This window comes from Anser cygnoides, chromosome 2 (assembly GCF_040182565.1).
Source record: "Anser cygnoides isolate HZ-2024a breed goose chromosome 2, Taihu_goose_T2T_genome, whole genome shotgun sequence".
Taxonomy (NCBI): domain Eukaryota; kingdom Metazoa; phylum Chordata; class Aves; order Anseriformes; family Anatidae; genus Anser; species Anser cygnoides.
The window spans coordinates 38,412,501-38,438,270 of NC_089874.1; the positions used below are offsets into that span (position 1 = coordinate 38,412,501).

Consider the following 25,770-nt stretch of genomic DNA (forward strand, 5'->3'; position numbering starts at 1 on the left):
AGCCTTAATGCAAACACTCTACTTTTATTACATTCCAAAACAAACAAACACAGTTTCTCAATGAAAGATAGACTCCAAAGAGTATACACTATTAAAAAAAAATATCAAAATTCGTGCTACTATATTTCAAAATCTTTTTTTTTTTTTAAAGGAATGCTATGAACCACAGTCTTTAAAATGGGGTAATTTTGTTGCGTAAGCAGCCTTTCTTAAAGAACATTTCAATGACCCAGTTATGTCTCTGTTTTATTTTTGTAATATTTTTATATGAACTAGGATAAGACTGCAGTTAAATGCTGCTCTTCAATTTATTTTTCCATCTGCTTTTAGCTGCAGGATAGCATATTTTATCACATTTGATACACAGGGTCAAAGGAATAAAAAAATTAACCCTGTATTTTTGCATAAAATGTATAAATAAATTCTGATGGTGCAAACTCAGCAAGTGGAATATTTTTACTAGTACTATCTTGTGATAATGTTTTTGTAATCACTTATATTTCAGTCGCTAACAATTGAATGCAGTTTTCTGCTATTAACACAGTTCTACAAATCACCAGGAAAAATCCAGTATCTGAGCAAAGGAGGACGAAAGGTCACATTTTCAGAAGGTAATCTTTTCACACATACAAGAGGCAACAGGCCAAGTCACTTAGCTTTTCCTAGCTAATCAAACTGCACAATTTCAGCATAGTGGTTCTTTTTAGATGTAGGTGGTGATAAAATGATCCTAGGCTTGGGAACACATCCAAGATGCATACACACTCCCAAACACCTCCCCCTACTCACCCCCACCTCCAGTCGATTTGAACACAGACACATTTATCAATACTTTTTAAGGTAGCAACCACGCTGATAGGGACAATTACGAAACAAGACAGAGGTCACGGCGAATCCAACTCGGAGTATGCGACCAAAGTTATGTAGGGAAAAACGAAGTGGTGTCAGCGTCAAGCATCTGTTGCTGCTGGTGTGTGGACAACGCGAGTGCCAGAACAAGAAGGCAGCTTTGTAGATCTACTGTTTGTCAAGTCGCCCACTGAAGCAAGCCTTGAAATCGGTGTGTGTACTGCGGCCATCTGTTTACTTTTCACCAGCAAAACTCTGACTCTGACCATGGCTTCAAAGAGACGGTAAATGTCAAAAAACAGGTACAGTTATTGATGATCGTGCATGTTTTTTTTTAACTTGGCAAGGGGACAAAAGGAAGGAGGAAGGAAGAGAGAATTAGCTTAATAAAAGGACTACAGGAAAAGCATCTTCATTTATTCAAGTATATTATACCTCAAAGGGATTAAACTATCAAGGTCCCATGAAAGTAACCAGTGAAAAGAGAAAGACTGGCCTACGACAACAACAAAGTTTTATTTATTTGTAAGACAGCACTTCTGAATTGACCTGAACTTAATGGATTTGTCTCTGCTCTCTTCCCTCTGGTAATCAAAAGAAGAGTATTTCAAATCATATGCGATAAGGTAGGTTTTAAAGCTCAAATACTCTCAGCTCACTACTAAATCACCAACAAATACCACACCACTAAATTCCACTGCTGATTAATTTCACTGTGCAAAATCCACACAGGAAATGCCACTGCCCATTTACAAACACTGTTCATGTAACACGTCATGCACACATCTACTGAATCTTTTAAAGCTTTTTTTTTTTTTTTAAACCAACAAATACTTGTTTCATCCTGTACTATGCAATCTTGTTCACTACTTACACTCTTAACTTCCTAACTTCCTCCCTCTGTCAAATGCCCACTTCCATTCCCTGTCATTTCTTAGAAGCTCCAAAATTTTTGATATGTTATTTTTCTTTGAAAGTCTTCAGGCTTTCTCTCTCTCTCTTTTAAATCTTTCAAAATGCTGAAGAGATGTTCCTTACTTTCACTGTAGTTTTTCTTTTCTTCTGTCCCAGGTCTCAGAAATGAGTATTTAAATTAGAACCCCAAAATATCACAGGTTAGGTACAGTACAATTTACATCAGTTTGTGTATGGCTTACAGCGTGGGCTGCCCTTCTTTAATCCCATTAAAACATCCTTAGACAGACAGACATATTGCACAGAAGACTAACGAATCTAGTTAAAATGAACCAAAGTTTTTGTGCAGAAGCTAACAGTTTTACAATTAAGTCATGTCTTTCACCTCTACAACTGCTCCAGACAGTATGCTCTGCAGTTAAAAGATACACTGCTTTTGAAAAATCTTATGTAGAGAACTAAGGGGAAAAAAAAAAGAAAAAAAAAGGTTTAATCTTACTGTCACGTGGGTAGCCTAACAGGCTATAACTTTTGAGAAACAGAGTATTAAATCTTCCTCTAAGCAGAAAGAATGCACTTTTGGAGTTGTTTAAGCTCAGTGTTTCCATAGAGCACATAAAGAGTAATCACCAAAATTAGTGAAATGTTTCGAACTTCTTATTCCACAGAATAACCTGACGAAAGCAGACCACTCACTAATAAAGTGCAACTTAATAAATCATGTGAAATCTTATTTTGTTCAAACCCTTACTAACTCCTAGCACCATCTGTTACCATCAAAACTATATGACAAGATATGATATATAATTAATAGGTAAACAACAATCTAATTAAAATGGACAAATACTCCATGTTCCTGCCATTTGGGAGCTCTAATTACAGACTAAATTTTAAGCTTGAATTAAATATTTAAGCTGGAAAATTAACTTTCCTTCTCGAGCCTTGAATACATTAATACAGATATGTGAAGCGACTTCCTGATGGGAACTTAAACATGTAATTTAGTTTCATCAAAGCAGTTACTAATTGTTAAGCAGCAGTACCTTACCATATGTACACAATAGCTATTTAGAGCCGAAAAGGTGGTTTTAAAGTACCCCTCTGCAACCCTTTTCTGACATAAATATAAAATGTATATACAGCACAACAGTTTACACTACATACTGAAAATAAATTACATAGAGGCTTCAGCCTTCAATGGTTCTTAGCATGCATAAGTCTGAATAGATCTAGCTAAACAAATGCATGTTTTCGCTATCAAGCCAAAGAAACTAAAGAACGTCTAAAAAACTCAACCTATTTTTATATTTTATTTACTTGCAGAATTTTGAATACAAGAGTAAAAGCATGCAATTTGCCTTAGCCATGCAATGGAAGAAAATGTAGGCATTTAATCTATCTTAAAAGATGACTCCATTTTCATTAAATACTAACATCATAAAGAAAAGGACAGAAATATGAATAAAATGCAGAAAAGCAGTACAAAAAGCAGCATTAAGAAAGGTTCCAAGTACACAAGTGGCTGAAGTTTTTCTAAAATTAATGCAGTACAGTACCTATTACTGCATTAGGAATCTAAAATGCATGCTAAGACTGAAATATTTGCATTCTGACTAGTACTTGGATACTAAGTGCTCAACAGTGCTCGCCACTCAACAACAGACTAGTATTTCAGAAATTAATACTCTTAAATTTATGTAAACCAAAATGCTTTCTGAATAGTCCCGAGTTGAAACACCCTGCAGAGCATTTCCCTCAGCTTATAAAGAAAGTGAGGCACAAGGATGCCAGGTGACACCCACAACCATATGCCAAGGCTTCATCGGTGTAAATACTCCATGTATATGGAACATTTTGCTTTTCTGTGTTCACGTGGAACGCACTGGGCACACGAGGATTTCAGTATGGTTTCAATCGAGAGTTTGCTATTACAGACTCACACCCCAACTCAGCGATACATGTGAAATCAGAATCCAGATTTTCTCAGTATCCTCTTCTAATTCTAACATTCCACTTCCACACCACCAACATGCATTTGACTTGCTTTAATTTAGATTGAACTGTAGGAAAGCAGGGCACAATGCTACTGAGAACTAATGCATTTTTCCTTTTAAGTATCCTTGAGATGGTATGTGATTTATACAGGATGCAACAGAACACAAATTTCATCCATCCATCTCACCATATTTTTTTTGCTGCACAAATACAGATGAATGACTGGACCACAACATTAACAGGGGATTCTAGTGACATCAAAACCAAACCTCTAATAGTTTTTGATGTCACTACAAGCCCTCAAGGGATTTCTAGTTGCGTAACTCAGAACATGGAAGCTTCTCTGTTTACATAGTTAATAGATTGAAATCCCAGACCTAGATCCAGAACGTGCTGTAGGACCTACTCTACTTCTGCTGCTCACTCACTGCATAGTCATAATTTTACCCTTCCTAAATGATAAAAGTACTGGGCAATTCACAATTACCAGTTTGGTATTTTCAGTTACACAGATTCTGATAGTGCTCTTTACATACAGCTTTAGACCATACTTGTATTATGCAAGCAAAATTTACATTTGAAATGTACTGAATCTTTTAAATATTATAAGCCACTTATTTTTACAATAACCATGTCCTTACCATACTTTCATAATACAGTTTTTGATGCTACTTAAAAACCATTAAATAATTCCTTTGCAGTTAAAAACAATGAAAATTTTCCATTGCGGACAAAGCTGACTTAGAATTCAGGCAGCACAAACATCTTTCAGAGCCTTAATTATACAAATTTGACCCATGCCCATCCATCACTTTTCTCTTTGTTTGTTTTTTTTCAGCAGCACTCCTGAGCTAGTTAACTTTGAGCAGGTCTATAGCTTATGTTTCAATCCGTATTTTCCAAATGATTAGAATATGTACACTATAACACACAAACTCTGTTGTGTTACGTACTGAAAATGAGCACAGACTCATCTAGCAGTATTTGCTTAGTTAATTTGACCAAGAGAACTGGACGAGAACACTGCACAATTCAGTGGTTTCAAACTGAAAAAAAAAAAAAAACATTGAGCAGTGCTTCTGTGAGCAGAAAAAGTATTTTTAATCCCCAGCCCTAGCAGGGAATGAAATGCAGGTATCAAACAAATACTGTTCTTGTGGTGGCCACAAAAAGTTACAAAGATATGCTCCACTACCTTATAGCCATTAAAATTTATCTTCCTTTAATTGGAGTTGGTTAGGTTTTGAATCATGCTCTCATTACAGCAGAAGATTGCTGCTAGGCAAAACCAGCTACTAAGTTCTGGGGAGTGCTCCCATCCTTCCATAGCCCAAGATACTGTGTTGTTCTTTCCAGGTCTATTTATAGACCATATTGTACTGTACATGTGCCACGGATCCTAATGTGAGGAAAATTATATAGATATTCAAAGCATGACATATTGATTCAACATATTGAACGGATTGTTTTTTCCTCTATTTATTTAAATGATTATAATAGTTTATAGTGAGCTTAGCCCTTGAGACAGATGGTTGTAAACTCAAAATTTAAGTTTTAAATAACTGTATTAAAATGAAGTAAATGATTTTATCCACCCTCCTCATTAGAAGGAGAATGAATTTATCTAAACACAGTCTTTAACCCTCTCCTGAGTTGTTTGTGACTATTTATCAAAGGAAGCGAACTTCCTAAATTGTTTCTGCTAATGAATTTGCAACTCATTGACTGGAATTTTAAAATTTGTTTCATTAGAATGCGACTCATAACACAGTATTTTTTGACACTGTGTTGGGCTAAAGTTATTTTGGTTTTTTTTTCAGGCAAAGAAGGGAATTCTACATCAGTTTATCAGTTTTGCAAAGAGCCTTAAACTGTAATTCTACAGCTTACACCTCACCTAATTCTTTCCAACAGAAAATTTCTAAATTGCCAGACTACAAGCATAAAGCAAAAAACTCTCTCCACTCTCTCACCCTGCGAGTGAATGAAACAGATTTCCCCGAAAAACTACTTGTCTACAGGAGTTCAACCTGTGAAAATACTGAACTATATTTATCCTAAAAGGGCTTTATCCCTTACAATCCCACAGTTCCTTAAGCATCCCTTTCATCCTTTCCCTCTCAGCCTTCCACCATTACACTTTATACTCATTTATGAGTTTTACTGCTGGACAAAGGAGAACAGATCAATTTGCAGGTCACTTAATATACAAATACGGTAACTAAACTTTATGTCACCAGCTCAGTTTGCATCATTAAAAAATATGTAATGACAGATATATTTATTACCTGCTGAAGCCTGATTACCAGTCTGAGCCCTGTAAAACATTACAGTGCCATCAGCTATTTCTATGAGACTCACAAAAGGTGGACCCACGTCAGCAAGTGGTCATCCATTGTGGAAGAAGTTCATTTACACCCTTCTGGTGTGCAACTTCTGATTTAGTTTAATCCAAAAGAAATCAGTCTTCCGAAGTCTGGCACTACTCTGCATTATGAACACGAGCACATTGAGGACAATCTGTTTCCAAAATACATTCCTGATCCAAACTAAAATGCTAACACAGGACCACACCAGGAAAATTGAACCTGTCTTCAATTAAATTGGCTATGTATGGGTACACAGAAGGGTCCACTGAAACATTTCTGGGGAATCTACATGTAAAAAGAAAGTTCAACAGCCACTAAGTTCAATCAATGGTTTCTCATGCTGTAACACTGCTGGGCAAAGATCCTCATCTTACCTGGCACACCACCAGCCTTCTTTTTAGTGAGTGAAAATGAACATAAAAGAATTCAGTATTTAAGGAAATCAGATTCAATGAGACATTTGACAGAGCTGCCTTTTTTTTTTTTTTTTTTGGTGCTTTGGGGCACTGACGTTTTCAGTCATTCTGAAAAATCTGGCCTGATAAACTTATACACCAAATTCTAAATCTTGTAAAGAAATGGCAGTTCCAGTATGTAAGATGACAAAAGAAACAGCAGAAAACTTGCACTGAGCAGCTGCTAAAACTATTAAGGAGTTGTGCTGTCCGTTTATTTCAGAAGTTCTATTTTTGTAGAAGTTCTCTTAAGGACATTAAGTCAATTTCAGGTTACCTTCCCGGGATTTTGCACAATTCCCAGTACAGGCCAAATACTTGGACAAAAGCATATTTTCTGACAGAGCTTTCAAAAGTAGCATCTCTCAGGTGTGCACTTAGGCCTGTAACCAAGCCAAGAAGATGGACACCTCAGCTATAAGGCTTAATGAGTGCTTCTTAGCATTACAAGCATTACTCTGCGCTCTCCCATTATCTGTTTTCTTTAGTATTACTGAGGCAGACTTTGCATTGCCAGAGAGGTATTACTAGTAATAGCTGCTCATTTGGGATGGTCACTATTTCCATCCTGTTTACCTCCCCCGTCTTCAAGAGCCTGACATACAAGTCTTACTCACATCAGTTACAGTACTTGTTGTGATTACTGAAGAGTCTTTTGAGACAAAGATCTGGTTTTAGATATAGAAAAACAGACCTGTGACAATTCAGGAATTGGTATACACCAATACTATGCAACAGTAGTGAGTTCCAAATTGGTTAGAGAAACTTGGTCAATAACATTACTGACTTAGGTTTCATGTTTAATTAATTATTTAAAAGAAATAATATAATAGTAAATAAAATGGTTAGCCATTGGCTACGAATAAATAGGCTCTTTCAAAAGGCTACCAGAAATTCCTTATAATTATTATTATTAATAATAAACTATTTGGCTACAGAGTAATTGCTGTCATAGATCACAAAATAAGTGAAGTAAAATGAAGTGCAAAATATTCATGTAAGAAAGGGGAACTAGAAACACAAAACTGATTGTACATGAGTTGCTTTTGGGTGTAATTATCTTCCCAACATGTTAATATAATTTTAGCATCTTACTATATGTTTTATCGCACAGGCAATTTTAATTCAGGACCACAATAATCAATAAGCTTCCTTCACAAAATCTACCAGTCTCACCTCCTAACCTGGTTTCACACAACCTTGCAAACAGTTACTGGTTTTATATATCCTGTGGTAAATCCAGTGACAGATACTTTGCAGGAACAGAAGTTTAGAGAATACATATTCCCTATAAGGACAAAATTTTCTTTCTCTTGTTTTCTATGCCACATAATTTATAACAACTTTTTATTATATGGTGTCATTCAGAACATACAGTACCCCATTTCATATTGATTAAGAAGTGTTTGAAAACATTTTATCACATTTTAAAATACAAGCTGCATATTTAGCTCCACTGTTGATACCCACAAATACAACAGCGTGGAAGGCATCGTGAGTAGATCATAAAAGAAATACTTTGACCAAAAACACAGGGCATTCTATGCCTTCAGTCAAACCACAGCAATTAATATGAAATTCTAAATACAGAATATAATGCCACATAAATAGTATAACAGCCAAGTCCTGTCTAAGAAGCCATATGTTTTTTCCCATTGTTCAAAAAAAGGAGATGACTTCCCGTCACTTATGTTTCTGATTAGCAAGGTGATTTATGCCACAATCACTAAAAATGCCAGCAAGTGAATGAGAAAATGCATAGTGACTGCACCAGATGTGCACAATAAACAGGAATCCCATTGTAATCTCTGGTACTTAGTTTATATGAAGGTAATGTAAGAAACACTCTTGGATATGGCAAAGTCACTCTTTTTTTACATTTGACTATAAATGATATGAAATAAATTGTGTGTTTTATACTTTATGGCATGCATACATTGATAAATTAGGTACAGTTTTGTATCCCGACTTATCTACAAGACAAACCTGGCTAAGATCATGGGGATTAATTGCTTCAGAAGTGTGAAATGCAGCTTTTCCATTCTTTTCTGCACACTCAGTGAAGAAACAATGATTAATCACTGTTTAACTATTCTCTTGAGAATCTACAAGATTGCCAAAGAAGGACTTATCCTCATAAATCCAAAAAACACAGGTTTAGATTTGTTGCCAACAACTGAAAGAACATGAACTTAAAGCCATTCGTTATCAGATTAAAACAGTGTCAAGGCTTTAGAACCCCTACCAGTGCAAAATTCTTTTTCATTTGCACCTAACAATGGAAATTGGATTATCAGATCAGATTTGAGAAAAATATGTTTTTTTATATATAACCCCCCCCCCCAATTATCAGAAGTAAAATATCCTGATAATAATAAAGCCACTATGATTACTCCAGCATAATAGAAACAGCATATTTAAACAGGAATGCTTCCATTGATGTGAATGCTGTTAAAATAAAAAAATTTAAAATAATTAAAAAAAAAACACTTAAAATCACATCCGTTTCCATTTGTTTGCAACAAATCCCACTTATGTATGTTTACATGTATGAAACTGTTCTAACATCTCTACTTTTTCACAGTGTAGGAATGTACTGATTGCGGTGCTTTACATTTGTCTAACTTCATAATCAATATGCACTAAAAATCACTTTATTAATAAAGAGATTACTATGTAAACAGATCAACTGATCATATGAAAAATACAAAAATTGTTACTTTAAAAAAAAACAACTTTCTCCATTTCAAGAGGATATTTAGAAAAAAAAGCAAAATTACAGCCAAATGCAGAGACTTTGTCTACAAAAGAAAAGACAGTTTAAAAATTTGGATGCCTTTTTCTGTGCCTTTAAAGGGACATAAGAATAACTAATGTCAAATACTTTTTAAAGAACCCTCCCCAGGAAAAAGAAAAAGGAAAAAAAAAAACCACATTTTAAAGCCTGTAAAAGGAGGAAAGAGATTAACAGCTAATCCTGCAAACACCCCATGTCAGTAAGACACTGAATGCAGTACGAGAGAGGAAATAATGTCAGAGCTTTCAAGTCCCTAGGATAAAAACAACAAAAAAAACCCCACAAAACAAACGAACAAAAAAACCTCAGTGGGACAGCAGGTGAGCCAGGGACAACTGCTTAGTGCCAGAGGCCTGCAGCTGCCTCCAGCACCCTGTGGCCGGGCAGCTCACCCGTGGCCTGCTCCAGCCTCACCCACAGCTCCTGCACCCTGAGTAACCCCATCACTTTGATGGGTTTTGTCCCCAGCACCCCTTCCCCCTGTCCCCCCTTCTACTTGGCTAGGGGCAAAAGTGTAAGAATGAAAAAGTCAACCCTAAAAATCTCTATAACTTGACCCATGTTCTCTGGCTATGACGTTGTGCTGTATGGGTCTCTGCAACGTTCAGGCCCTGAATTTTAGCCTTAGGGATGGTTTAATTACCTAATGTTACTACGCAGCACAGAAGCTGTAACTTAGCTATGAAAATCAAGATGCCGGAATTTTTAAGAGTACTTTAAGAGTCCTTTGCTGCAGAACACCCATAACAGTTAAGGAATTAATTTCTCACGTGATTTCTACGTAGATAGCTCACACCCCGGTGGCCCATTAAGGGACATAGTGACAAAGACCAATTGGGCTGCGAAAAGCCTAACAGTGATCCAGAGGTCACGAGTAAAGGCCAGTCCTCCTCTAGATGACATTAGCTTCGACACAAGGATGACCACAGAAGAGGAAACTTGGTTACTTGCTCATGCAGACACTACAAGCACACGTTCTCCAGCGGCTACAGTACTGGCGACCCAAGGGAGATATAAATCCTAACCTGGATCACCCTTTAGCTGGTGTTGTCATTCTGATTTTTCTGCCATTCATCTTAGTTTCACAAATAAGACCTTGATTCAGTCCCAGGTCTGTGAGAGTGTTCACACTTGTAACAACCAAAAGCTGAGTCTGTAAACTCAGAAAATTTAGTTTTGAGAGTTCAGGCTTCAGAAACTAAAGGAAATGCTTCATTGGCATTTAAGGTCCTTTTCCAGATCAGTTCCTAAGGTGAACTACAGTCCTCAGTGAAATCCCACAGCATGATTAATGTTCACCGATGTAAAGCACTTCAAGATTTCTAAGTACAAATATTAACCAGCCTAGGACTTTCATTCTTAAGCAGACAAATCTATACTTTTGCCCATTCCAAGAAACATCTGACAACTATTGTTCTACTGTTACCCAGTATTATCTGCTTTTTGATGTGAGGTACTGTGCTTGAAAGACAAAACCATCCATGCAATGCATCCATTGCCTACAGCAAGAAAATATTTCACTGCTAACTTGGTGATTAAACAGAAGTCTTTAGAAAATGATGTATACCGAGGTTAACTGCTCATAAAAGTGGTTTCAACTCCACATTTAATCTTATTTACCTACCTGGTATTGAGCACTATTCTTTCTCCCTTGTCTCCAGATATGTAACTTCCAGTACCCACTTAGGAGGAGTGGTAAAGTTATTGTGATGTTTGTAATTTATGCATTATTAGTTTTAGGCCTGCTTTAAACATGTTTTACCATGCACTGGAATGTGAACACTGTAAAATGTGTTATCCTCCATATTAACTATGCAACATGAATGATGGTGAAAAAAATACCTAAAAATAAAGATACTGAAGAGCTACGGACCCTGATGCTACTTGAGTAGTTTAAAAATATGGAATAAGATGATGCTTTGCAAATGGCTAATATGCCATAAAATAGCAGTTCTTACGCTGTTACACTTAGTGTATATACTTTATTTTTTCATTAGAGGCCAAGTGTATTTCTGACAAATTTTCTGTAGTAAATTGTAAGCATATTAAAGAAAGTCTTTGAAACGCAGTGCCTGATGCACCTGCCTCTGTAATACTTGCTGTACATTGTTCATAGCAATAGAAACATTTTTAACTACCTCCTGCCATCTTTCTCTTGCTATGTTACTACTGCAATAGCTTTCCCTCCTGTTGGGCTAGTCAGCAAAATATTAAAGAGAATATTCAGAGAAACAAGGAATATATATCTATTATTCAACACATTACAAAAATTATTTTTGGAAACCCACATTTCTTGAAAAATTCCTCCAAATATTTTTGCAGCAATCAAGGAAAAAGGTGATGGGCTAAGCTAGTGGTCTGATGGGCTAAGTCTGAGGAAGTCAGAATTTCAGGACGTAACCGGTCTTTGCAACCCTTCTCCTTGGACATGATGAAACTTTCCCCAGTAAAAACAATGTTCCTCTATATTCTCCTTCTGGACAAGTACCACACTACAGCATCAGTTGCCATAGGAAATAATTTCAGATAACATGCTTTATCACTGTACATTATATATTCTGTATCACTTTCTTGGGCTTCCTTTTCCTACCATATGTAATTTGCGCACAAGCATATATGCACACAAAAGAGACAGTGAGATACTGCAGCACAGCTATTACTACTCCCCTGAAGAAAGGATGAGAAAAAAATACTAGAAATGTAATTCTTAAAAGAAAAATGTTTGGCAAAAAGCTTCTTCTAAGATACAGCACAGAAAAAGGAGCTCATATACTGGCTCCTCAATAGCCATAATAACATTCTACCATCCCCACACATCTCTGGAATTCAACCTTGCACAGTGGCCTCCTGTAAGACGCTCTGTAATATCCATCAGCTTTCACAGAGACCACAGCTCTGTTATACAGACCCCTCTGCAATCACCCATAGCTCTTTCCAAGTGTCAACTAGCGCAGAACGCTTCAGAGCATATTTTCAGCAGTGCAGACTACAGTAACACCTTTCTCAACAGCAATCAAAATCAATCTTTATCTTCACTGAGTGCAATAGGTACTGCAACCTAAAGCTGCTGAATGATACCTCTGCGCTCCCACACGTCTGTCAACCAAAGCAGAGTTTTCTATGACAAGATTATTATTTTTTTGCTGCACCAGACAGAAATCTCTCAGAAGCCAATCAGAAACCATGAAACAAATTTACAACAAAAAATAAGTTATAGCCAAAAGCCTCACTGCCTTCTGTTTCAAACACAAGGAACATTCCTTCAATTCTGCATCATCTAGTATTGACAGATGGAAGCACATACCTACAAAATTGCATTTTTCCCAGAAAAGTGAAAGAGAATTGCCCTATCTAAAAATGCCAGTCATATTAATAAATACCAATAAATATGGTTATATTATTTAAAGCTGTCATATTAATAAATACTGCTGAGATGGGAAGCACCTTGAGGTTTATTAATATGCGTGGGATGAAAATCTATAGAAAAAAACTGCATAAAATAGATATGCACACTGTACTGCAAACAGGATCATCTTTACTACTACAATTGTATTATGAAAATGAAACTTTCATATGCATATATATGTGTGTGTATATAATATATACTAATCAGAGACTTTTTCCTCCCTGAAGTGTTCAAAGTGTTAGTGGTCGTTATCTTCTTTATAAGCGTGAAAACTCTAAAGCATGTATCACTTGGGCAAAACCAGTCTGGATATCAGCATGTACAGATCTCTGCAATTTTTTAGGGGGGGAATACTGAAACACAACGAAAGAAAAGGAGAAGAACCATAACATTTTCTAGCTATTCAATACGCCATAAATTGAATTCATAAAGTTTTCACAGAATGCATACCTTCATGCTCAAAATTTATAACAAAAACATAATCACAGAAAGGTCTGAAAGCCAAAATACCTTATGAGCATCAGTTCTCACATCTTTTGACTCAGAAGACTTTATCATTTCCATCTATGGGTCTTACAAGAAGACAAACTACTGCTAATGATTTTTTCTTAAAATTATCAAAACTGACCTACAGAAAAAGCTAAGGATAATTTAAAGATCTTATTTCTTGTTTCAGAGGTAGAGAGAAGCAGTGAATTCAGACTTCTAAGAGTCTAAATTCTGAACTGGCCAGTCCTAAAGCTAGTCAGGCATCTGAAATGAAATAGTTCCCATTTGAGAAATATATTTCATCCTTCTACTATCTCAGAGTCCTCTGATCCAACGTTTCAAAACAGGAAAGGACTGATGCAGAGGAATTTGAATGTGGACTTTTCTGTCAGTAATGATCTGTATGTTTCACTGCAGATCCAGAGAACCAGGGGCCGCACCTGAAATTGAATGCCCAATTCTAACTGTACTTGGAGAGCAAACAACATGGACTGAAATCAACAATACTGTTTGGGTCCGCAGAATTGATGTAAGTTATTTAACTTGCAAACAAAGCGACATATCATTTCTTTCAAACACTTCCACAATTTTTTAATTATTATTTATGAATGGTAGCAGAGATCCTTGGCAAGTCTGGTTCTAATTATATAAGGCTAGTATCAAAAGCAAAGGAGATGCTCTCTCCAAATTTCTTTAAGAATTATCCTTCCTGAATTTGGAAGGAAGGTTACCAAATGAAAGAAATGGGCAATGCCAGCTGAAAGAACTATTGTTTTCTGGCAGGAAAGGAACTTCACTATGATGTAGGCCCAAAGAGAATTTCGAGAGCTTTTTCTTTTACTGAAGTGAAATTACAGAGGTTGATAATACTCGTTGAAATGCACTTTAACTGCCTAGATCCATCCTTAAACAAAAAGGCTGTATGAATGCTGACGCATCGCTTCTTCCCACCATTACAGAATCAATGGGCACATACTGTCCAGAGCTGGAATTACAATTTTACCACTATTAAATGATCAGTGCAGAAAAAGAGTGGAGGGATTCTAACATGTTTGGACTCTGAGGTTAAGGTCTGCTCCTATGTCACTTGGAAGTAACCATAACAAAAATACCTTCCAGTGGGACGGAATCAGATGTGTATGCTGCAAACAGAAGTGACTTCTCAAGGAGACAACAGGAAATGAAAGGTGACCTGCTCACAAAAAGATACAAAACTAGCAAAGGAGAGGTGACATCAGCTCAGAGACTAAAGGTGTTTAAATCAGGCCTTAAAAGGCATCACTGCTATGTGTTCGATACCGAATATTTAAGTTTCCAAAGTACGTTTTTTTTTTTCCCAGAAAATTCAAGATACCCCTTCAACTTTACCCCTTTTTATACAATTTCCTTTTCTCCCCATATGATCTGACTCTTGCAATGTGAATGAATACGTGTGCAGTGAAGGATTAACACATCACTGATTTTTTTTTCTTGTTTAAGTAATTCTGTGCAAGCAACACAATTTATTGGTATAAAGTAGGATTTATGGTAATATATTTCCTCTTCAAGACATAAATAAGATTCTTAATAGTTTTCTGTAATTCATTTTCATATAGTACCACATTCTCATACATTTACTAGCATAACGCATCTGCTAGAATAGCAATTGCATACCCTGAACACTATTTTAAAAAAACTCTTCAATACTAACAATCTGCTAGAAATATTGTTATCCTTCGTCTTCCAGAATTCATTGTCTACTTCTTGCAGCCTTTTATCTTCCCACTGTATGCGCTAGATTTTACAGAAGAAAAACAAACAAACAACACACAAAACAGAAACTCGCAATGTTTCAAAGAATATGAAACCTATGAAGCTAGAAAAGCAAAATGTTATACTGAAATAATTATCTGAAAATTTACAGAAGGCTACAGGTCTTTATTTTTCAACACTTCTCCTTACTGTATGTTGTATTGCCTTCATTTTCTGAGAAGTTAACTTTTCAGTCTCTGGTGGTGATAATTAGAATGTGATATGCACATATGTCTTTTTTTTTTTTAACATGGACAGAAATTATGTAATTATTCAAATTATATCAGAACTTATATTCAGAAAATTGGTTGTCAGTCAGAAGCATCTTCTTTATAAAATGACAAAACAACTACACTAAGAGCAGATGAATTCTAGCGTGAATATCCACTTAGAAATTCTCTCTTCAGTTAACACATTCTCAACATTTTAGTTTTCGCTCCTGGGCCGCCCTCTGCTAACAGGGCTTAGGAATTTTTCTGCCCATCCCAGAGGAGACAGGAGAACTAAAACAGACTGAAGTAAAGAACGGGATAGATGAGAGAATAAAACACTAGACTGCAATTCCTTTTTAAAATTTTAGCCTCCTAGTAGAGTACTACCACGCAGAAAAAATGTTTTCCATATATCAGATACCATATTCTTTCCATGCACCAGTTACATGAAATACACTCTTCGAGTCTTAAGGTTTGACCCACTCTGTTGCTAGTGCCTTTTTCAGGAACTTTCTTTCAGGAACGCAATGGATATTACAGCACAGGAGAAAAACAGCCACAAGTGCAGGTGGAATTCAGAAGCGCTACCTAAACTAGAAGTTATTTTTCCAGTGCTATCCACGTAGGAGTTGCATAAATGTTCCAAAATACAGAAACAGATATACACATACATATGCACGTATAAAAGTTATTGTCAGTGTATAAGTTACTACTACCCTGAGACTGAAATAATTTATGTAACATCTGTTTTCATATTTTTTCTAATTTTTTCTAATTAACATGCATATTTAACGCATAAATGCTCAGACCACCTATTTTTCTGCTGATTTTGTCCCTTTCGTAAGTCATGTGTTCCTGTGGGGTGCTCACTATAGATGAAGCATTAAATTTGGTTTGAGGAGTATGGGGTGAATAGTAAACAAAATATTTCAGACAGTCCAAAAGAAGAAAGTATGCAATGAAAATTATATTAAAATAGACTTCCCAAAGAAATACCTTTGCTTGAGGATGCATCAAATGTGGAAGAGGAATGGCCCCCCACCCCTCTTCAAGGCATTAAGTCAAGGTTGAGTTTAGCCTCCAAACTTCCAGCATCTCTAATTTCAGCTTGTATATATGAACAGTGAGTAAAACTCTAAGCTGGTGAAAATCAAATTTCAGTGACATAAGATGCCAAAGTGTTTGTTGTTGTTATTTTTTATTAAATTCTTCATTGCCATTGCTTAAAATACTCAATTGATACTAGACAGCACTAAGTACTGAAGTCAACTATATAAGAAACAGACTCCAAACCAGAATAATAAAATAAATGTTATTACACTGTGATTTTTACCCATTACCAAATTGTTGAAATTAACTTAAAAATCTAAAACATGGAGGAGAAAAAGAAGTCAGGGGAGTGGACGGAAACCCTTTACATTTACTGAACTGGGGAGGGAAAACAGCTTATGTTTATACAATCAAGTTCTCCCTCAGTGGGGTTAAAAGCTGTGAATACGTTTTAGTGCATCTTTCTCCTACAATCTTATTCCCTCCCTTTTTGTACATATCAGAAATGTTCACCAGTTGAGCATTGTTTTTTTTTTGTTTGTTTGCTTTGGTTTTTTTTTTTTTAAGTAATAATACTGTTATTTCAATGATGAAATGGAGAACTGTTGCTACAGAACTCAAAGGATGAGCAAGAAAAGTACACGACATTCTTCTCTGTATATATATTCTACATAAATGCTGGTTTTGCTGTATGTCATCAATGCCCACATGAGCTTCAAATCTGTAATGCAATGCAAAACAAAGTAAGATGTAGGGAAGGAAATGGGAGCACACTACAGTTCCCGTACTTCTGACAGATCTTTTCTGTTTTGCTATCCATGGCAGAAGTCTACTCGTCTTTACAGATGGCATGGCTTCCTTGTCCAAACCTAAAAAGACCTGGTTTCTTGGGTCCGAAAGTCTCTCATGCCTAATGTTCATATATTCCTGAGCTCCTCGCAATTTAGCCATTAGGAAGAGACATATTCTTAAACTGCCACCTCAACAGCAAGCAGAAGACATGATCAATGCCTATTACTGTTACCGTTAGCTATCTTATCTCAGCACCTTCCCTACAGATTTCATGAGATGTGAAGTTAGAAAGGCATCTACATTCCCAACACAGTCACCATACGTCATTAAATAGCAGGTGATCTAACAAGGAGCCCTGAAAGATGGGGCATCTCCCACCTTTAACCAACCTGTTCTTTAACTGATGTGAATGACATCACTTTTCAGAATAACTGAAAACAAACTGCAGCAAGCATTTTACCTTTCTTCTCTTTAGCCCTTTACAACCTCAGACACTTAACATATTTTAAAATAGTAACATTTTAAATTTTTATGAAAGAGAACAATCTGTCTTTATGGCCTCCAAATCATAGCTGGAGATGTTAAATTTATTTTAAACAGTCTTAAAAATAATCAGCCACAAGCTGAAATAGGAATCCTCTCAGAATATGCTGTAATAAAAATTAGGCATACGAACTCTATATCTGAATAGCAATTTGCCACATTTTAATATCACAACTAAAAGTGCACCTGATGAATATATAAATACTGAAATTTCAAGATTACAATTACTACAGTTGGGGTGGACTTCAATGAAACTTAAACTTGGTTCTTTGCCAGTATTTACAAGGAAGAGCTTAGCAGCATACATTCTGTAAGCAAGGTGGATACAATGCAGCCAAATTCTCTGATATAATCGTACTTCTTCAGCATTCTGCTGACATCTTCCATACCATGCATGAATGTATTCTGAAGCTCTTCTGAGCTTGCTAGGCATCTCCCTATACTTTTGCATGGTTTTACGCACAAAGGATGTTGCTAGTTGCAATCTTAAAAAAGCAAACTTTTAAAAAGCATAAGCCAGTGTTTCACAGCAATTAACATCCTTCTTGTGCTGGCCACCCCATAACTGGATGCAGCACTCCAGGTGGGACCTCACAAGAGCGGAGCAGAGAGGGACAATCCCCTCCCTCCACCTGCTGGCCATTCCTCTGTTGATGCAGCCCAGGATGCAGTTGGCCTTCTGGGCTGCAAGCGCTCACTGCTCGCATATGTCAGCTTTTTGTCCACCAGAACCCCCAAGTCCTTCTCTGCAGGGCTGCTCTCCATGAGTTTTTCTCCCAGTCTGTGCTCATGTCTGGATTTGCCCTGACCCAGGTGCAGCACCTTGCACTTGGACTGGTTGAACCTCATTAGGTTCACATGGGCCCACTCCTCAAGCTTGTCCAGCCATATATTGAGGAGGTATATATTAAGGAGGTATATATAAGGTATATACCTTATATATTAAGAAGGTATGTATTCAGGAGGCATCATTATGGTCACCATCAATGAAAATATGAAGACTAAGTCTGAAGCATTACAGTTTTTGTCACTTGCTAGAGAACAGAGGGAAACCTGTTATGCAGAATAGCATATGGCATGTACTCTTTTTCAGGGAAGAACCAGGAGCAGAAGATGGCACTATATGACATGGCTTAATGTTGAGTAAAAGGAACTTCTAACTGCTTCCATTTAAGCTATACAAGAGATTTTGTATTCATAAAAAAGTATCATTAGCAACCTGTACCATTCATTTTACTAATAAATTCCCAACTAAAATTTCATTAGATTTGAAAAGTTATGAATTACTCTTCTGTTACCATGAAAGCATTCTAACTCTTGCAGGTGAGCCAACACTCATGCATCCCTTTGTGCTCATCATTAATACCAATCTGCAAGTTAAATAAAAAGGTACACTGAAGACAGCTTCCTAGGAACTCCGCTGACATTTCCCTTTGCCAGCTCTAACAGCTCAGAGACTCACACTCAAAAAATCTGAAATGGAAGTGATTCAAAGTGAGTTAGGATGTTGCTAATCAGAGAGGATGGAGTCAACCTGAAGTCCTTAAATTTGTGGCTGCAGTGTAACATTTCTTGAACATGATTTTGTTGATAGGCACTTCTGACTTTCCTTCAGCTCTCTGTAGTGCATAACAGCAATCTGACCACTACATCCCTCAGGTAAAAGCACTGGGATATCCCTTGCGTAAACTAATATAGCAACATTTTAGAAGCACAATTTTCATCAACAGGGATTCAAGTCTAAACTAACAATTTATATCCTATTAAGAAATTTCTAACTATGAATTTGACTCAATTTTGTCTGTCAGTTACATTTATAACACTCAGGTTAGAGATGTGAGGATAACAGCACATTAAAAAAATCTTTGGGTTTGGTGGTGCTAGCATTGTCTGCAAGCTCAACAAACCACTGCACTCATTTACTAGTAAAGAAAGCCTTTGTAACCAACATGGAAAGGTAGTAAAAACTGCCCCAAAAGTTTTTTCTATGAAAATAAGGTTACATGCTAACAAACAGAATCACAGAATCACAGAATCGTCTAGGTTGGAAGAGACCTCCAAGATCATCTAGTCCAACCTCTGACCTAACACTAACAAGTCCTCCACTAAACCATATCACTAAGGGCTACATCTAAACGTGTTTTAAAGACCTCCAGGGATGGCGACTCAACCACCTCCCTGGGCAGCCCATTCCAATGCCTAACAACCCTTTCAGTAAAGAAGTTCTTCCTAACATCCAACCTAAACCTCCCCTGGCACAACTTTAGCCCATTCCCCCTCGTCCTGTCACCAGGCACGTGGGAGAATAAACCAACCCCCACCTCTTTACAGCCTCCTTTAAGGTACCTGTAGAGAGCGATGAGGTCTCCCCTGAGCCTCCTCTTCTCCAGGCTGAACAACCCCAGCTCCCTCAGCCGCTCCTCGTAAGACTTGTTCTCCAGACCCCTCACCAGCTTCGTTGCCCTTCTCTGGACTCTCTCGAGCACCTCCATGTCCTTCTTGTAGCGAGGGGCCCAAAACTGAACACAGTACTCGAGGTGCGGCCTCACCAGAGCCGAGTACAGGGGCACAATCACCTCCCTAGACCTGCTGGCCTCACTGCTTCTTATGCAAGCCAGGATGCCGTTGGCCTTCTTGGCCACCTGAGCACACTGCTGGCTCATATTCAGCCGACTATCAACCAGTACTCCCAGGTCCTTCTCCGCCAGGCAGCTTTCCAGCCACTCATCTCCCAGCCTGTAGCGCTGCTTGGGGTTGTTACGCCCCAGATGCAGGACCCGGCACTTAGCCTTGTTGAACTTCATGCAGTTGACAACCGTACGACCAATCTATAAAACATTTTGAGCATATGAGCACCCAAAATACCTGTAAAGTGAAATTAAGTTTCCAAAGCATATCAGTTGTATGAGTGCATATCAAGATTCAAGAGTATCAGGTTAAAAAGCACTAAGCTACTGTAATTATATTCTCTTTATTAACAAAGAGCTATCATCCCATCTTTTTTACCACCTCTTCATGCAAAGATTGAAGCTGTGCACCACAGAGCAATTACAGAAACAAATATCACATCCATCTTTCAAACTATGTATTATGCTTCATCAAGACTTGACTTGACTTTTGGTCACTGTGCAATTGGTGTGTATTAGGTTTGCAAATGGATACGTGAAAGCCATGCATTTAATAACGAATGCATGACTGGTTGGCCAGGGAATCAGAGAGATTCATCAGTGTAAAGATATGAGAGCCTGCCGTGATAAACTTTGTATATTGACACCTCTTGAAATGTCTTTAGCATCTGTTTATCTCACCACTTGTTTGAAGTAGTCCTACATGTACAAATAAAAGGGAGCCCCGAACAAAATGTCTACTTTCCAACTACAGACTGGACACGTCTGATAAAGTTACTAAGACCAGTACAGGAAAAAAATGCTTCACCCTCTTTAAAGACTGCCTTCATTCCTTTCTGCCGTCTCTCCATGCTCACGTAAATTTCTTATGGACTCTAAAAGAATGGTGACAAACATATTTGGCCTCCCCATTCTCAGGCACCTTAAGGCCTGCTTGTAGTAACCTCATACAGCTTTCTTTTCCCTAGGAGCAACAGCTCTTCCTGCTGTGGACAGTAAGCATGCCATAAGCATCACAATCTTTCTGTTGCCCCCAAATCCTTTATCACAACCAGGGCAGGCTCGAGGTTTCTCAGCCTTCCTCAGCAAACCAGAATCCCACTGGATATAAGAGACGTAAGATTTACCTTCTTAAGTAACCAGCGGATGAAACTGTACAATGTAAGAGCCACTTCAATAAACCAAACCAGAAACTGATCACAAAGAGGCCCCTATCTGATAATGCTTCTGATATACTATGTATGTTCAACCTTAACTCAGTTGATGGAAGTTTGTTTTCTACCTGCTGTATTCTCAAAGCACATCCAGAAAGAACTAAGAAAAATCTGAATATAAATGAGAATGACCAATCCAGCATTTAAGTAAAAATGGATGAACGTGGCCATCTCAATCATAAGGCCATTCAGAATAATACCACTGTCAGTTTGTTCAAAGCCTCTGAAGTGCCTATCAAAACAAGTAAGACGTGTAAGCTGCTAGGGGATCCACTTTAAATAAACACAATTTTAAAATATTAAACAAATATTAATGCAGATGAAATCAGAACAAAACATTTCAACTTTGTCAAACATGAGTAACATCTTTCATAGCATTTTTGAAGTTATCTATCTACATTCCAATTTATTAAAACTTCTTGTGCACCAGAAGAAGACAGATTTCAAGGCAGAACTGCATAAAGGCAGGCTGCAGGCATCCAAGTCCCTGAAAGGCAGGATGATGTTGCAGTTGGAAAGACAAACATATTCTAACAAGTCACGTGCATCGTCATCTTAAAAGACTGTCCAGAGGTTTCTTTACTACCAGGCCTGCCTTTGACCTTCACAATATGACATAAATACTTCTGCTCTTCTACTTTCTCCACCATGACCCTCAGATGAGACTATTTCCCTTTTCTTGTTCTTCCTGTCTTGGTAAATACTCTGCATTGTATGAGGGGAACTAATTCAGCCCAGCCTCTTGGTGAGCAGAATTACGTATGTTTATATTGAGAGGCTGCATTGTTAAGCTGCAGGTCCCCAAAAAGCATATACAAAGCTAGCATCTTTACAATGATTTACTGAAAGCAGCAGCTCGTTTTAATAAAACCATCCCAAAACATAAAATTGATTGAACCAACTGCTGTGCAGGGCATACACAACAGCTGATCAAAATCATTCAAAATTTTTATTCCTATAGAATATCTCCAGAGCTTGTAGAGTTTTCCCCACTTTATTACTTCAGTTCTGATACACAACTCACTTAGGCAAGCAGAAAAAATAAGGCTGGCTGGTACTTGATCTGATATTTTTAACCAGAAACTTAGATAAATTCAAAATAATCTCAAATCCAAATGAAAATAAAAGTCAAATACACTTGATAATCATCAGTAGTTTTCATAAGGTAAAGACTATTATCTTCCCATTTATCACCCTTCAAATGATATAGTATGCTTTGACTAATTGTATTCCAAAGAAGTTCCAAAACATATCATAGAGATTACTCTAAAGGCCACAACATTTCTTCCATTTCAAAAAAATAATTTAATGGATAGATTTATAATAGCATTTTAATATAAAAAAGAACACTGTGTTTTAAAAAGGCAGAAAAAGATGAAACTTCTTCCAATGAAAAAAGATATAATTGCTAACTTTACTTTCCTTATACAAAATATCACTGATAAGAGTTTATCTATTTTGTTGAGCCTAACAAGTAGCTCACCTTTTCAGAGTGTGCTACATGAAGCTTTGTTTGCCTTTTATATAGTAAAGTAATTTTATGGTATTGTGTCACAATGAAGGACAAAGATAAGCCAACTGTTTAGATTCCTCTTCTTTATGTTGTGGCTTTGATCACTAACAATGCTGCGTGAACAGCCAACAGAAGGCTGACATTTCATAAAATATGCAGTGATAAAAACTAATACTGTAGCATCTGGGAGCGATATATAAAATGCAGAAATACACCTAATAACTGTGATCTTAAATTACAAGTTACTAAAAGCAAAATAAGCAGCGTACCTAAAAGAAATAGCAAGATTAAGGCAGGATTTCTGTGCTTCTACTCCTAAAAATAAATTTAGAAGAGTTAATCTAAGTTATGCTATCCATTATTCTTAACAATTCCTCTGGTTCCCTTGGATCTTAAAAGCAGCCTTGTAGTAGAGTGCTTTTTTGCCGTATCATTAGGTATCAGCAAAAGCTAAACACATTATAAGCCTTCTTTGTGCTGTATTAATGCTCTAATGCTTTGTGAAATCCCCTTTATTGTCTCTTTTAAAATATCAATCACGCAAAATACATATAAAACCCAGTGACTAACTCTTTGCTGGTGTGGGAAAACCTGAAGCTCTGCCCTGACCAAAATAAGTTAAAAAAAAAACAAAAACAAAAACAAACAAACAAAAACTTTCAATAAGGTGCATATATTAAGTACATCTCAGAGTATAAATTTCATTATTTTTGTTTATTTAAGAACAGGTCACATAAAACGGAGGATTGCATCCTAGAAAGCAGTGAATCCCTAAAGAACTTAGAAGTCACAGTAAATAAACCAACTGCTCCTATATTGCTGTAGCTAGGAAGTTAAAGACAATCCCTGGGTGCATTACAGGGAAATATATGGTAGTATTAAGGAAATTATCTGCACATATGGCATTAGTGGAATACCATATCCTGGCATAGTATCTTCAATTTAAAAGAAAGTTTAAATTAAAAGGGCCTAAAAGGACTTAAAAGAGCTACTATCAGGAAAACCTCTTCATGTGTGGGAGAGAGATATTTAAGATCAATATATTTCGTCTATTTATGATAAGATTAAAGATGGCTCAATTGTGATCTACAACTTACTACATGTGGAAAAGATGTGATAGTCAATAACTTTAATTGTGTCCTATTATCCTTTTCTATGCTTGATTACTGAAATACAAAATTGGATAAATTTAGTCTAGGAACACAATATCTTAATTATTACATCAGGTTAGCTAGGGACATAATGCATATCCTTTTGTATCATAAATATCAAGCTCAAACTGAAGTAATGATTTTGATTTAAAAAAAAAAAGAATTAAATCTTTACCTTGTATTATGGCAAAGATAGAACAGCTATATAATCAAAATGATCTCTCCTGTACTGGAAGCAGTTTAATATTTAAGAAGCTGCAACACACAATTAGCTTTAAAAGACAGTTTTACAAACCAACTTTGTTCTCATTTGCAATTCCACAGGTCACATGCTTTTCTCCAATTACTCAATATGAAAAAGTTGCTTGATCTAATGTAATAATAATTTTAGAAAAAGGTGCAAGCATACTATCTTTCTTTATGAGAATACATCATCTAGAAACAAGGAAACAGTGACCTACGTGAAACAACAGGTACGCCAGCCACTGGTCATCCACAGGTCTATCGAACGGCAATCTGAAGCTGAAACAATTGAACAAAAAACAAACATAAATGAATTGTCCCAGTTAATCTGAATATAATGGTGCAAGACCTGCTTATGACACAATAGAAAGGGCAGGACTTCGTCAGCATAGCTGAGATCAAGAAAAATACCTGAAGACCGAATCTTACTAAGGAAAACAAACACAGCTTTTTAGTACTAGGACCTCATTTTGTAACGGAAGAAAAGGAATTATGCATCAGGTGAAAAAGAATGCAAAAGAAAATCCATATTTGGTGCCTGAAGAACTGTGAAGCATATTTTCTGTCTGAAAAACCCATAACAGTTTAAGTACGTGGGAGGCAATTGTCCTTGTGCTTATAATTAGAGTTTGAATTTAGGGATTTCACTGCTTAATGCACACCCACCCGCCTGTTATTCTTACCATGGTTTTTTATGTCACTTAATGGAGATGAATACTCTTTTCCCACCTCATATTTACATCAAGGCTATTTAATTTTTTTAGGCTGCTATAATAGGTTAAACGGCAGTCTCAACATCACTCTTCATCTCCCACTGGACAACGAATGGCATTATAAGACTGAGAATAGATGAAGGCATATTTACATTCATAATGTTCTTGACTATAACATTTATGTAAATTATGATTTTACATTTGCAAATACTATAATTCTCAGTTTCAATGAATACTTTACTACTCTTTCATCATTAACTTCCTATGTATATTACATGGAGAGAAAACACCAATGAAAAATAAAGAAACTAAGCGCTGTGATCAGAGAGCTGCACATCTTCTGTAAAAGGAAAAAATGCTTTATTTCTAAATCGATCTTGCCCTTGTATAGGCAGGGAGTTGGACTATATCTCACTGTTCATCGGGAGTGGAGAAAGCATGCAGAGGTTGCTTAAATTTTAACCCAAATTTTTTCCCCATCTGTATAAATCTTATTTTTTCTATTCATTGATGAAATGCCATGGAAACACTATGTTAATTACAGGACTGCATCTAGAGTTTGGGAGCATGTTTACAGATGTTACACAAGAATGAAAAACTCTGAAATATCGATTTTCATTAGCTAAGCTATTGCTCCACCAAATGG

The 25,770-nt window shown here is 36.7% G+C and overlaps 1 protein-coding gene across 4 annotated transcripts in view; it reads right to left on the reverse strand.

Annotated features, from left to right (window-relative positions):
- Nucleotides 1-25,770, reverse strand: part of TBC1D5 (TBC1 domain family member 5) — a 321,851-nt gene that overhangs the window by 223,498 nt on the left and 72,583 nt on the right. For 3 of the 4 annotated variants that reach the window (XM_066991876.1, XM_066991874.1, XM_066991875.1), the window contains one exon: nucleotides 24,630-24,690. The exons of the other annotated variant lie outside the window; for it this stretch is intronic. The gene's annotated coding sequence lies outside the window, so the exon portion shown is untranslated. The remainder of the gene's footprint in view (nucleotides 1-24,629; nucleotides 24,691-25,770) is intronic. 4 annotated transcript variants of the gene reach the window in all.